The sequence below is a fragment of the Schistocerca piceifrons genome, chromosome 1 (assembly GCF_021461385.2).
Source record: "Schistocerca piceifrons isolate TAMUIC-IGC-003096 chromosome 1, iqSchPice1.1, whole genome shotgun sequence".
NCBI lineage: Eukaryota > Metazoa > Arthropoda > Insecta > Orthoptera > Acrididae > Schistocerca > Schistocerca piceifrons.
This window is the reverse complement of record NC_060138.1, coordinates 803475008-803487273: the sequence shown is the minus strand read 5'-3', so window position 1 is coordinate 803487273 and position 12266 is coordinate 803475008. Positions and strand designations below refer to the sequence as shown.

At 45.3% G+C, this 12266-nt stretch overlaps 1 protein-coding gene, 1 non-coding gene and 1 pseudogene across 2 annotated transcripts in view; all 3 read left to right on the top strand.

Annotated features, from left to right (window-relative positions):
* LOC124712951 (transcriptional regulator ERG homolog) overlaps positions 1 to 12266 on the top strand; it is a 290618-nt gene that overhangs the window by 34088 nt on the left and 244264 nt on the right. The window lies entirely within an intron of this gene.
* Trnat-ugu lies at positions 2234 to 2308 on the top strand. The gene has a single exon. It is a non-coding gene; the product is annotated as a tRNA-Thr (tRNA).
* LOC124725425 lies at positions 7488 to 7605 on the top strand (annotated as a pseudogene).

Genomic DNA, 12266 nt, shown 5'->3' with positions numbered 1-12266 from the left:
TCGTTCTCTGTATGGAGGATATAAATCCACCCTTTCCTTCCTGCTTCTCTTTTACCATTTACCTCCTACCAACTACGTACACAAGCAAAAGTCTTCGGATCGCGGTTGATGTTGTTCCAATGACGCTGCTGTTGCAGAGATTAGTGCACGGAGGTGGTACCTTCCTCCGTATCGGAGTCTGATAACGTACATCTCAGCTGACATGGAAATAACCGACTCGAGTCCTGGCGGTAGAGAAATTTTCGCCAGCCGTCTTTGGCCGGCAAGGGAAGGAGATGAGGTAGTGTAAATTCCCTCTTGAATAGACTTTCGCAGGGACTTCGGATTAAGCCTCTCCGCAGTGTCTGACAATTGGGGGCATGTGAAACTTTTCATGGTGGTTTATCCGTTGGATGAGGTATTAAGCTAGACAGTTCTCTTGGCAGTACTACAGATGCGTAGGCTTTGCGCCAGCACTAGGTAACATCCTCTTCATTCTTTCGTTTTCATACAACACAGTCACCACACTAAACACGTAACACACTTATGACACAACCTTCATACACCACGAGGAATCGGGCCATTGAGTGCTGAGTTAGAAAACACTTCTGAACTTTCCCTTCGTGATCTCTCAGCTACCACAGGCCTACGACACGAAGATAGAGTCTGCCGGAACTGATAGCTGGGAGCTTTACGGAGAAGGTATTTCACTATGTTCTGAAGCACTTGAAACTGCACCCACACAAGACCATCGCTCTACTCAACCAAAAGATTTAGAGAGGTATCAGGTCGTTGCTTTCACCGGATCAGTCAGGTAAATCTAACTCATATTCTTAGGACAAGCACGTTGTTGTGCGTGTTTTTAGTACTTCAGTAATATCCCAATTGTACAGTAAAGGAGCGACTGTACAGGAATCATTCTACCGTCTAAAATGTTTTGATGAACACATACACAAAAACTAATGCTCTGAAGCCAGGCCTTGGTAAACAGTCCAGTTCAACACTCAACATCTACCGGATATGTCTGTCACCACATTATACTCGCTTTGCCAAGTATTCACAATACCCATTCACGCCTGCTGTTTCGCGTCTCGTCAATTCATATTTATTTCACCCACTGCTCCACAGACATATGAAGCGCTTTTGCCCCTCTTTGAGTGTTCTTGTGGCCGATGACTTCTGGAGCCGGCCGGAGTGGCCGAGCGGTTCTAGGCGCTACAGTTTGGAACCGCGCGACCACTACGGACGCAGGTTCGAATCCTGCGTCGGGCATGGATGTGTGTGATGTCCTTAGTTAGGTTTAAGTAGTTCTAATTTCTAGGGAACTGATGACCTCAGAAGTTAAGTCCCATAGTGCTCAGAGCCATTTGAAGCTTTTTTTTCTTTTTTTTTTTTACTTCTGGAATGCAGTCTGGCAACGAAAACAGGATGCTGCCGCCTCTAGATCGATCATTATTTCGTTGACCTCTGCACTGAAGCCGCAACTGAAGTCTTGTACTTCAGTAGCTGACACAGAGGCGTCACGAATGGCTTGCTCAGCACCCTTCAAAGTTTAGCGTTTTCAATCCCTTATTCCTATCACAGTGGTAATAGGATGACGTTTCCATGTGACAATAACATCACTAACACTATACAGAGGCTGTGCAAAAATATAGAAACACCGCGGTAAATGGGCGCTTGAATATAAATGCAGATGCTAGACAAGCTTCAAGGTCGCACCGTTATATTTGGCCACGATCGGTACCTATGCAATGTTTACAATCATTCGTGCCAGTTGTGGTCAGAATAGTGATCTGTGTAATTGTGAGGGTTTCATGTTGGCGTTCAGTGCATTCGAACGTGGGCGAATTGTTGGAGCTCATATGTTGGGTATTTCCGTCACCGAGTCAACCGAAGTGCGTTCTGCTTCAAGCGGTACCGTATCGAACATTTATACAGCATACAATGAAAGCTGAAATCGTCGTCCGCTATGTTGACAGATCGTGACGGACTCTCGTTGAAGATATGAAGATGACATATCCGAAAGAACAGATGCCATCTTCACATCGTTTAAGGATAACCGGCTGATTACCTTCTTCAGTGCGGATGCACACGATTTGCCTGAACTCTTACGGGACTCGGTGGATTGTCTGCCGCGAGTAATGGGTATAATGGCAGGGGCACTACGAATGTAGCGTGTGGACTATAAGTTGAGAATGTGGGTCTCACGGGGGGCGTGCCGGCTATAAATCCCTGCAATCGCACTATCCTCTGTGCCCTCGGTGGCTTAGATGGATAGAGCGTCTGCCATGTAAGCAGGAGATCCCGGGTTAGAATCCCGGTCGGGGCACACATTTTCAAGTGTCCCTCTTGATGTATATCAACGCCTGTCAGCAGCTAATGGTATTGATTTAATTGTAATTTCTCCTTGAAGAAGACTGTCACGAAAAATAAAAGAACAACAGCTGTAACAGTCACTGTAGAACTGAATGTCGCACTCTTGAATCCTGTCATCACCCGGACAACGTGAAGAGAGGTCCATAAACTGGAACTTGCTGGTCAGGCTACCATTCCAAACTGTTCATCAGTGATAAAAATGCCCGTCACGGGACATGTGGTGCCGAAGCCCTAAAATCTGGTTCAAATGGTCCAAATGGCTCTGAGCACTATGGGACGTAACAGCTGAGGTCATCAGTCCCCCAGAACTTAGAACTACTTAAACCTAACTAACCTAAGGACATGACACATATCCATGCCCGTGGCAGGATTCGAACCTGCGACCGTAGCAGTCACGCGGTTCCGGACTGAAGCGCCTAGAACCACTCGGCCACCACGGCCGGCCCTGAAATCTGGGCAATGGAGCAATGGAAGGAAGTCATTTCGTGCGTTAAGTCTTGTTTCACTCTGTTTCCAACTTCTGGTGGAGTTTAAGTCACAAAAGTGAAACAAGCCGGGGCTTCGATTTTGATTTGGAATCGATTTCATGGTATTCCATGAGCCCAGTGGTTACTCTGAAAGCTCGCATGACAGCTAAACTCAGCCTTTTGGCTGATCAGGCCCACCCCGTGGTACAACGTTTGTTTTCAATAGCGATGCTGTATCCCAAAACGACAGGGTCCCTGCTTACACGTTTCGCATCGCGTAGGACTGGATTTGTGAGCACGAGGATGGCCGCCACAGTCATTGGATCTCAATATCATGCATTTGTGGTTTGCTTTAGAGATAAAGCTGAATAATCGCTATCAACTTCCATCATCGTTACCTGAAATTGCTACTATTTTGCAGGAAGAACGGTATAAGATTCCCTTGAAAACCAGACAGAACCTCTGTTTCTCCATTCCAGGAGGTCTGGTAGCTGCTTTGAGTACCAACAGTTTTCCTACACGTCACGTAGAATATTTCGGTCGCATATGGGAAAGATGTTCAAACTTCTTCACCGTTTCTTGTACTGTTTTCACATTCACCTTTGTGTGCCCGTTCCAGTCGTATTAAATAGCAGTCTGGGGATGGAGGTGGGGCAGTGTTTAGCACACATGACTCTCATTCCGGGGAACGATGGTTCAAATCCGCTTCCGACCATTTAGTGTTCGGCTTTCTGAGATTTCGCCTGATCGCTCGAGGCAAATGCCAGGATGGTTTCTTTGAAAGGATACAGCCGAATTCCGTCCTCATCTTTGAAACAATCCGTCTCTAACGACCTTGATGTCGACGGTAGGTTCGACCCTAATCTTTCTTCCTTCTTTTTTAGTAGCAATATTTTCATGACTGGGCATAAGAAGATATGTATTTCGATTAGTGACAATCGTTTCAAAAGTGTGTTCTTTGACTTTCAACTTTGTCAGTACTTGTATCAAATGTAGCAAATACTATGCTAGTAAGTAGTGAGTCAGGTTCTGCGTTTCCGCGAATAACCGTAGTTCGACAATTGTGAGTGAGGAATAAAACTGAATATTGCATTTACTTCGTCGCACTAAAAAATCTGACATGAAGTCATGTCTTCTTTCCCTTCCGTTCTCTCTCTCTAACTCTCATTTTCTCTCGTTTATTATCTTTGACTACAGTTAACTGTGAAACCGTCAGCCCTCAGCTCATCGTATTCTAGTAAACTTCGGTGGTCAAAGTAAATTTATTATTTTTTTTTAGTTTTCATGCGAATGTTGGTTAACTTTAGTCTCGTAGTAAATTTAAAATAAGTGTCATAGATATCAGATTCTTGCAGTAGATTATACACGCATCAATCGTGCTGCTCCACTGGTTTCTCTCGGAATAATTAAAAATATTTTTAAAAGTATATTTGTTCGAATGCGATAGTTCACTGCTTCTTGAGTTGAGATTTCATTGCAGCTATCTGTTGCGCAAAACTCAATGAATGCGTGCAAAATGTGAGCGCAGTAGGAGTAAAATTTTCGAAGTATCCAAATGCATAAAGAAACACATCAGTATATTATTCTGTTGAGTCATTATATTTAAAAATATATCAGACACAAGGCAGAAAGAACATGAAGGGTCATTAACACATTCCTTACAGCTATAAAATTGGAAATTTTAGTAATGTGGCGAAAATTTACAAGAAACATATAAAATGTATTTTGTAGACATGAAACACTTATCAGAAGCACTCTCAGATTTACGTTGAACGATATATAACTTCAGAATGGTGCCAAAAGTTCCGTGAGTGAAGCGCAAAGGTTAATGATTGGCAGAATCGGGGTACGGCTGTCTGCATAAGAAACGTAAGAAATAAACCCGTCAAGGCAATAATAAATGAAAGCAGAATACAAATCGGGGTAAAATCAGTATAAGAGCATCCTAAGTATTATATGGAGAGTGGTCAGAAACAGTCTCAAAAGTTTGTAAGGGTGTTGTAGGGCAGGCTGTGCTGAGAAATAACTGTTAAGAAAAAATTTATACGTTCCGCAGTTTCCAAGTTTATTAGCATTGAAATTTGCCGATCAGACCGTTGGGCGCCCAAATTTAAGCTTTCCGCCAGAGACGATATCACCAAACGTATTCGTCCTTTGGTTTCCTAAAACCGAACATGGAACCAATATAAAAATTGAATGTGGAACGCTGGTATGAGCGAATGCGAGCCAAACGCTGAGCAGTCTCGTGCGCTGTCATCTACGCTACGATGACAACTGACACTAACTGCATCTGGCGAGCCGCTTGAATTAGCGCGACCAACGGCCTGATTGGCTAAATTAAATGTTAATTAATTCAGAAACTGTGCAACGTATCTATTTTTTCTTAACAATTATTTCTTAGCGAAACCTTCCTATAACACCCTTACAAGCTTTTGAGACTGTTTCTGACCAGCCTTTATGAACCACCAAATTATATTGGAGCAGATTCAGTCGTAGGAATCGAACTTACAGATATCCTGAAAGTAGTCCTTTGTTGTCTTCATGAAACCCAGTTAACTCCCATGAGTCTTTAGAGTCAAGGGGGAATCCGCTGATATACCGGTGATCCAAAAGTCAGTATAAATTTGAAAAATGAATAAATCACGGAATAATGTAGATAGCGAGGTACAAATTGACACACATGCTTGGAATGACATGGGGTTTTATTAGGACCAAAAAACTAGAAAAGTTCAAAAATGTCCGACAGATGGCGCTTCATCTGATCAGAATAGCAATAATCAGCATAACAAAGTAAGACAAAGCAAAGATGATGTTCTTTACAGGAAGTGCTCAATATGTCCACCATCATTCTTCAACAATAGCTGTAGTCGAGGAATAATGTTGTGAACAGCACTGTAAAGCATGTTCGGAGTTATGCTGAGACATTGGCGTCGGATGTTGTCTTTCAGCATCCCTAGAGATGTCGGTCGACCACGATACACTTGCGACTTCAGGTAACCCCAAAGCCAATAATCGCACGGACTGAGGTCTGGGGACCTGGGAGGCCAAGCATGACGAAAGTGGCGGCTGAGCACACGATCATCAAAAAAATGGTTCAAATGGCTCTGAGCACTATGGGACTTAACAGCTATGGTCATCAGTCCCCTAGAACTTAGAACTACTTAAATCTAACTAACCTAAGGACAGCACACAACACCCAGCCATCGCGAGGCAGAGAAAATCCCTGACCCCGCCGGAAATCGAACCCGGGAACCCGGGCGTGGGAAGCGAGAACGCTACCGCACGACCACGACATGCGGGCCACGATCATCACCAAACGACGCGCGCAAGAGATCTTTCACGCGTATAGCAATATGGGTTGGAGCGCCATCCTGCATAAACATCGTACGTTCCAGGAGGTGTTTATCAGCCAGGCTGCGGATGATGCAATTATGTAACATATCGGCGTACCTCTCATCCGTCACGGTAGCAGTAACTGACGTTTTGCTGTCCAGTACCATCTGTCGGACATTTTGTGAACTTCGTTTTTCTTTTTTGTTCTAATAAAACTCCATGTCATTCCAAGCATGTGTGTCAATATTTACCTCTCTATCTACATTATTCCGTGGTTTATTAAGTTTTCAAATTCATACTGCCTTTTTGATCACCCGGTATTGCGAATCAGAGTCTCTCTATTTTCGACTGTGAAACCGGTAGCTCATGAAGGCTAAAAGCCATCAGTACTGTCACAATCCTGACGGGTTTTCATAACGGTGACTATTTCATGACGAGTATACAGGGATTAGCAGTCAGTGAAAAACGTAATAAACTGAAACTCACTAATCTTTGCTCCAAGTAAGGCAGTTTTACCTAATACCTAAAGCCACATTGGATCATTTGTTAATAGCTCTTTAATGGTACCAACAGGCAATAAAATTAATGAAATCCGTGTATAACTGATGAGCCACACTCTTCAGCTAGGTCAGCCGCTCCCAGTGGAATGAGACGGCCTCGTGAAGCTGCGCCCGGGTGCCTCGCTGGATGTGGTGAAAAACATGTTCGGTCCCTCGTCGGCTGCTGCTTGCATACTTGCCCCCTCACCCTCCCCTGCCCTCCCACGTAACTCACTCTGAACGAGCGCGCGCCGGCGCTCGCGGCGTCGTTTTACGGCATCGTGATCTGGTAGGCTGCCAGGGCAGAGGCTCGGCGGCCGCGCTAGACACACTAGATTCCCAGTAATGACGCACTCATCGTGTTCCGTTTCTAACAACTCTTGTATAACAGCGGCTCATGTCAAGGAGCTCTAATGGACAGCGGCAGCGCCTACCGTCACCGTCCACACAGGCTCACACGCACACACACCCGCACACACACACACACACACACACACACACACACACACTCGTGTCACACTACGCTGCTTCCTTTGTCATTACCAAGGCTCATTTTACTAAAATCTTAGCTTTTCTAACGACATTACAATCTTGCACAAAACCTAAAATATGCAATAAAATTTTTATTTCCTTATTGGCGACTTTTTGCTTACTCTCCCCGTGTTTGCATGAGGCCATTCTAAAACAGAACATTTTTCCATTTTTTTTTTCCAAGTCACACGCGGCTCAACTTATTATCAAGATAAGAATCACAAATTCTGAAGAAATATATTATTAGCAACATATGGTTTCGGGCAACGGCCTTGCCGCAGTGGATACACCGGTTCCCGTCATATCACCGAAGTTAAGCACTGTCGGGCGTGGCCGGCACTTGGATGGGTGACCATCTGGGCCGCCATGCGCTGTTGCCATTTTTCGGGGTGCACTCAGCCTCGTGATGGCAATTGAGGAGCTCCTCGGCCGAATAGTAGCGGCTCCGGTCAAAGAAAACTATCATAATCACTCAGAGAGCGGTGTGCTGACCACACGCCCCTCCTATCCGCATCCTCAGCTGGGGATGACACTGCGGTTGGATGGTCCCGATGGGGCACTTGTGGCCTGAAGACGGAGTGCGATATATGGTTGCGTAAATTCCAGAAATTTGCGTGGGGCGTATGTGCTTTGTAGAAAAAAATTGCAAGCTTTGGTACATTATGTTGAGCAAAATTTTAATAGTAATTATCTAATGTAAATTTCTGTCGAAGTATAAATAACTCGGTTCAAATGGTTCAAATGGCTCTGAGCACTATGGGACTTAACTGCTGAGGTCATCAGTCCCCTAGAATTTAGAACTACTTATACCTAACTAACCTAAGGACATCACACACATCCATGCCCGAGGCAGGATTCGAACCTGCGACCGTAGCGGTCGCGCGGTTCCACACTGTAGCGCCTAGAACCGCTCGGCCATCTAAATAGCTGTCACTGTGTTCAAGGTTCTCAGTTGATCTAGGATGCAATACATTTCGACAAATGCACTTACTACAAAATACACTACATACACTGCTTTGGAAAACTTAAGGACGAGATAGATCAAGTACCACAAGGCATTAACTACTCGGTATAAATAAATGAAAAGGGGGGCGGGGGCGGGAGCATGTTGCCAGAGGTCTCTCAGTCGTGCTACAGATAGCTGGACGTCACACGTCGAGAGGCAAAGTGACTATAGCGCCAAATGGGGATGGCCTCGCACATCAAGGCGGTTAAAGTAACGGGAAAAGACGATGTGTGTTAGTTAGCGAGCAGTTACGGTGCACTGCGGCGGTGTCTAGCATTACAAGGTGGACCAGAGACAGTGTCTGAATGACTTCACACGAGGAAGAATCATCGGGAAACTGGCAGAAGGACGAAGTGTGACGAGTGCAGTCCAGGATTTTGGTATTACTCACAGCTAAAAACAATTCAATAGCCAAGATCGCATAAAATAATTTTTTACATTTAGAACAAGTGGTTTCAACACACTATGCTCTCATCTTCAGGTTGTAACGCACAAGATGTCCGCTTGATATCTTGTGCGTGAGGTTAGCGTAAAATGTACATGGTTTACAACGAAAGATTTTAAGACTTGAAGATGACAGCACTGTCTGTTGAAACTGCTTGTGTAAAATTAAAAAATTTATGCGGTCTTAGCTGTTGAATAGTTTACAACAATTAAACAGGCCATCCTTCAGTTCTCTCAAAATCAGAACATTCAGTTACTCAGAACATTGTTTCACTTGGATCCGGAGCGTTCCGAACCACAGGCAGTGGTCGATCACGGTAAACTACAGCAACTAAATGATGACCACTGCATAGTGCAACAGGCGAGAAGGAATACACGTCAAATAAGGGGTGCAATTGCAACCATACTTATTAGGACTGAAAGGGTCACAATTTCAAGCTCCACTGCGGCACGGCGACTGCATGGGGGTGCTCTATTTGCCCGACGACCGCCCCGTAGTGTTCCGCAGATCGGCAACATTATTTGCGTTGGTGCCGAGAGCGCAGGGACTGAACGAACGAGAACTGTATTCGCGTGCTCTTCTCGGATGAGACCAGATTCAGTCTCAATAGTCGTTCTGGACGTACCCTCAATTCGCGAGAGGTGGGAACATGCAATCTGCCCAGGTAGATTGTCGATCATGATCGTCCTGTTCGTCAAGGTATTATGGTGTGAGGAGGCATAATGTTGCGTGGGCGTACTGACGTCTCAGTGTTTAATTACAGTACACTCAGAGATCAACGTCATTGTGGCACTGTACTCTGCCATGTTCGTCTTTTAAGGGGTGATTTCGGCCATGACTCCATTTTTATGGATGACAGTGCGTGAACTCGTGGAACAGCGTTGCTGCAGGAGTTCTTGGAACGAGAGGCTGTTCTGCTAATGGACTTACGTACTCGTTCCCTTCACTTAAATCCCATCGAACACGTGTGAAGTGCGTCTGAGGAACGTATTGCAGCAAGTTCACATGCACCAGTGACAATCTAACAGCTGTCAACTGCGCTGGTGGAGGACTGGCACGCTCTACCACAAGAGCTTCTAACCAATCCTATAGCCAGCGTGGGAGCACGTTGCAGGCCATGCAGTGCTGTCCGTGGTGTCCACACGCCCTATTGAGAACCACGTCCCACCTTTTGTAATGTGTAGGGAACAATCATAAATCTCGGTGACTTCAGTATAATTATTGTCTTTGAATAACAAATATTAGTTCTGCTCATCTCATAACGTAATTCTTTCAGTTAACGTCTATACTGTAGCAGTTATTTCTGTGTATGGTCCAAGTTTCATCGAGCTACGTTACTCGGCAGTGAAACGTCATGCGAAAGTTACTTTCGTCCTTAAATTCTTATACACACATCAAAAATGTTTTACATCACCTCGATTGCGAGAGTTCCGGAACCTGTACAGAAAATTGGAATAGAGATCCACATAAACATCATATCTGCCCTTTTTATTGCTCATGAAAACCACACATTGCATGTTGCACCACCACACAGCGCGACCTTCAGAGGTTGTGGTCCAGATTGCTGTACGCACCGGTACCTCTAATACCCAGTAGCAAGTCCTCTTGCATTGATGCGTGCCTGTATTCGTCGTGGCATACCATCGACAAGTTCGTCAAGGCACTTTTGTTCCAGATTGTCCCGCTCCTCTACGGCGATTCGGCGAAGATCCCTCAGAGTGGTTGGTGGGTCACATCGTCCATAAACGGCCCTTTTCAGTCTATCCCAGGTATGTTCGATAGAGTTCATGTCTGGAGAACATGCTGGGCACTCTAGTCGAGCGATGTCGTTATCCTGAGATGCACGATGGGGACGCGAACTGTCGTCCATGAAGGCGAATGCCTCGCCAGTATGCTGCCAATAACGTTGCACTGTCGGTCGGAGGATGGCAATCACGTATCATACAGCCGTTACAGCGCCTTCCATGAAAACCAGCGGCGTACGTCGGCCCCACATAATGCCACTCCAAAACAGCAGGGAACCTCCACCTTGCTGCACTCGCTGGACAGTGTGTCTAAGGCGTTCAGCCTGACCGCGTTGCTTTCAAACACGTCTCCGACGATTGCCTGGTTGAAGGCCTAGACGACACTCATCGGCGAACAGAACGTGATGCCAATCCTGAGCGGTCCATTCGGCATGTTGTTGGGACCATTTGTACCGGGCTGCATGCTGTCATGGCTGCAAAGATAGACCTCGTCATGGACGTCGAGAGTGAAGTTGCGCATCATGCAGCTTACTGCGCATAGTTGGATTCGTAACACGACGTCCTGTGGCTGCACGAAAAGCATTATTCAACATGGTGGCGTTGCTGTCAGGTTTCCTCCGAGCCATAATCCGTAGGTAGCGGTCATCAACTGTAGTAGTAGCCCTTGGGCGGGCTGAGCGAGGCATGTCATCGACAGTTCCTGTCTCCCTGTATCCATTCCATGTCATAACAACTTCGTTTTGGTTCGCTCCGAGACGCCTGGACACTTCCCTTGTCGAGAGCCCTTCCTGGCACAAAGAGACAATGCGGACGCGATCGAACAGCGGTGCTGACCGTCTAGGCGTGGTTGAACTGCAGACGAGCCGTGATCCTCCTTCCTGGTGGAATGACTGGAACTGATCAGCTGTCGGACCCCCTCCGTCTAATAGGCGCTGCTCATGCACTGTTGTTTACATCTTTGGACGGGTTTAATGATATCTCTGAACTGTGAAAGGGACTGTGTCTGTGATACAATACCCTCAGTCAACGTGTGTCTTCAGGAGTTCTGGGAACCGGAGTGATGCAAAACCTTTTTTGATGTGTGTATGTTGGGACTTCCTATTTTAGTTTTTGTTTAATTTCTATTGTCATAAAGCCTGAAATCGTTGCCATGGCTTTACAAAAATTGGGGAGAACTTGGAAAAACCTGGATAAGCCGAGAATATGTTAAGGAACTGATCGAAAGTTGTGTAAGCTGTCGCTAGTACAGCGCTGCATGAAACCACAACACTGAATACGTTGTGCCTATAGTCGGGTTAAGCCATCTGTACAAGCAGGCAACTTGATGTGTGACCGTAGGACGGCAGTTGCTGCAGTAGGCAGACATAATTGACCATATGGTTAAATGGTCGACCATTTCTCTCCCACAGTTTTTTTTTCAATAACTTCGCGTTCGAAAGAATTTATTAGAGGAGGGTTACGGCTTAGGACGCACTCCGATGAAGCATTTTAGCCAAAAGATGAGGACAGTCTTCTCCCCCACCTACGTTCTTCCAGTACTTACGCCACAGGCAATTGGTACCATCGGTTACTGACCACACAAGGTTTCAAGAAAGTGGTAAACGGGGCGTTTCAGAAAAGGTTTTTTCCCCTCTGCAATTTACGAAATAAGCGAAATCAATATTTATCTAGATAGAGACACACAAGAAAGGTTATTCTTTCTTTCTGCAGACTTATGGACCGTTTATTTACCTATTTTCCAGAGAGTTACAGCGAAGAGTTACAATTCTTTTAATTGAATACTATTTTTTTCTATTATTTAGGTAATGTATTTAAACCAACTGTGTGCATATCTATTTTAATCTA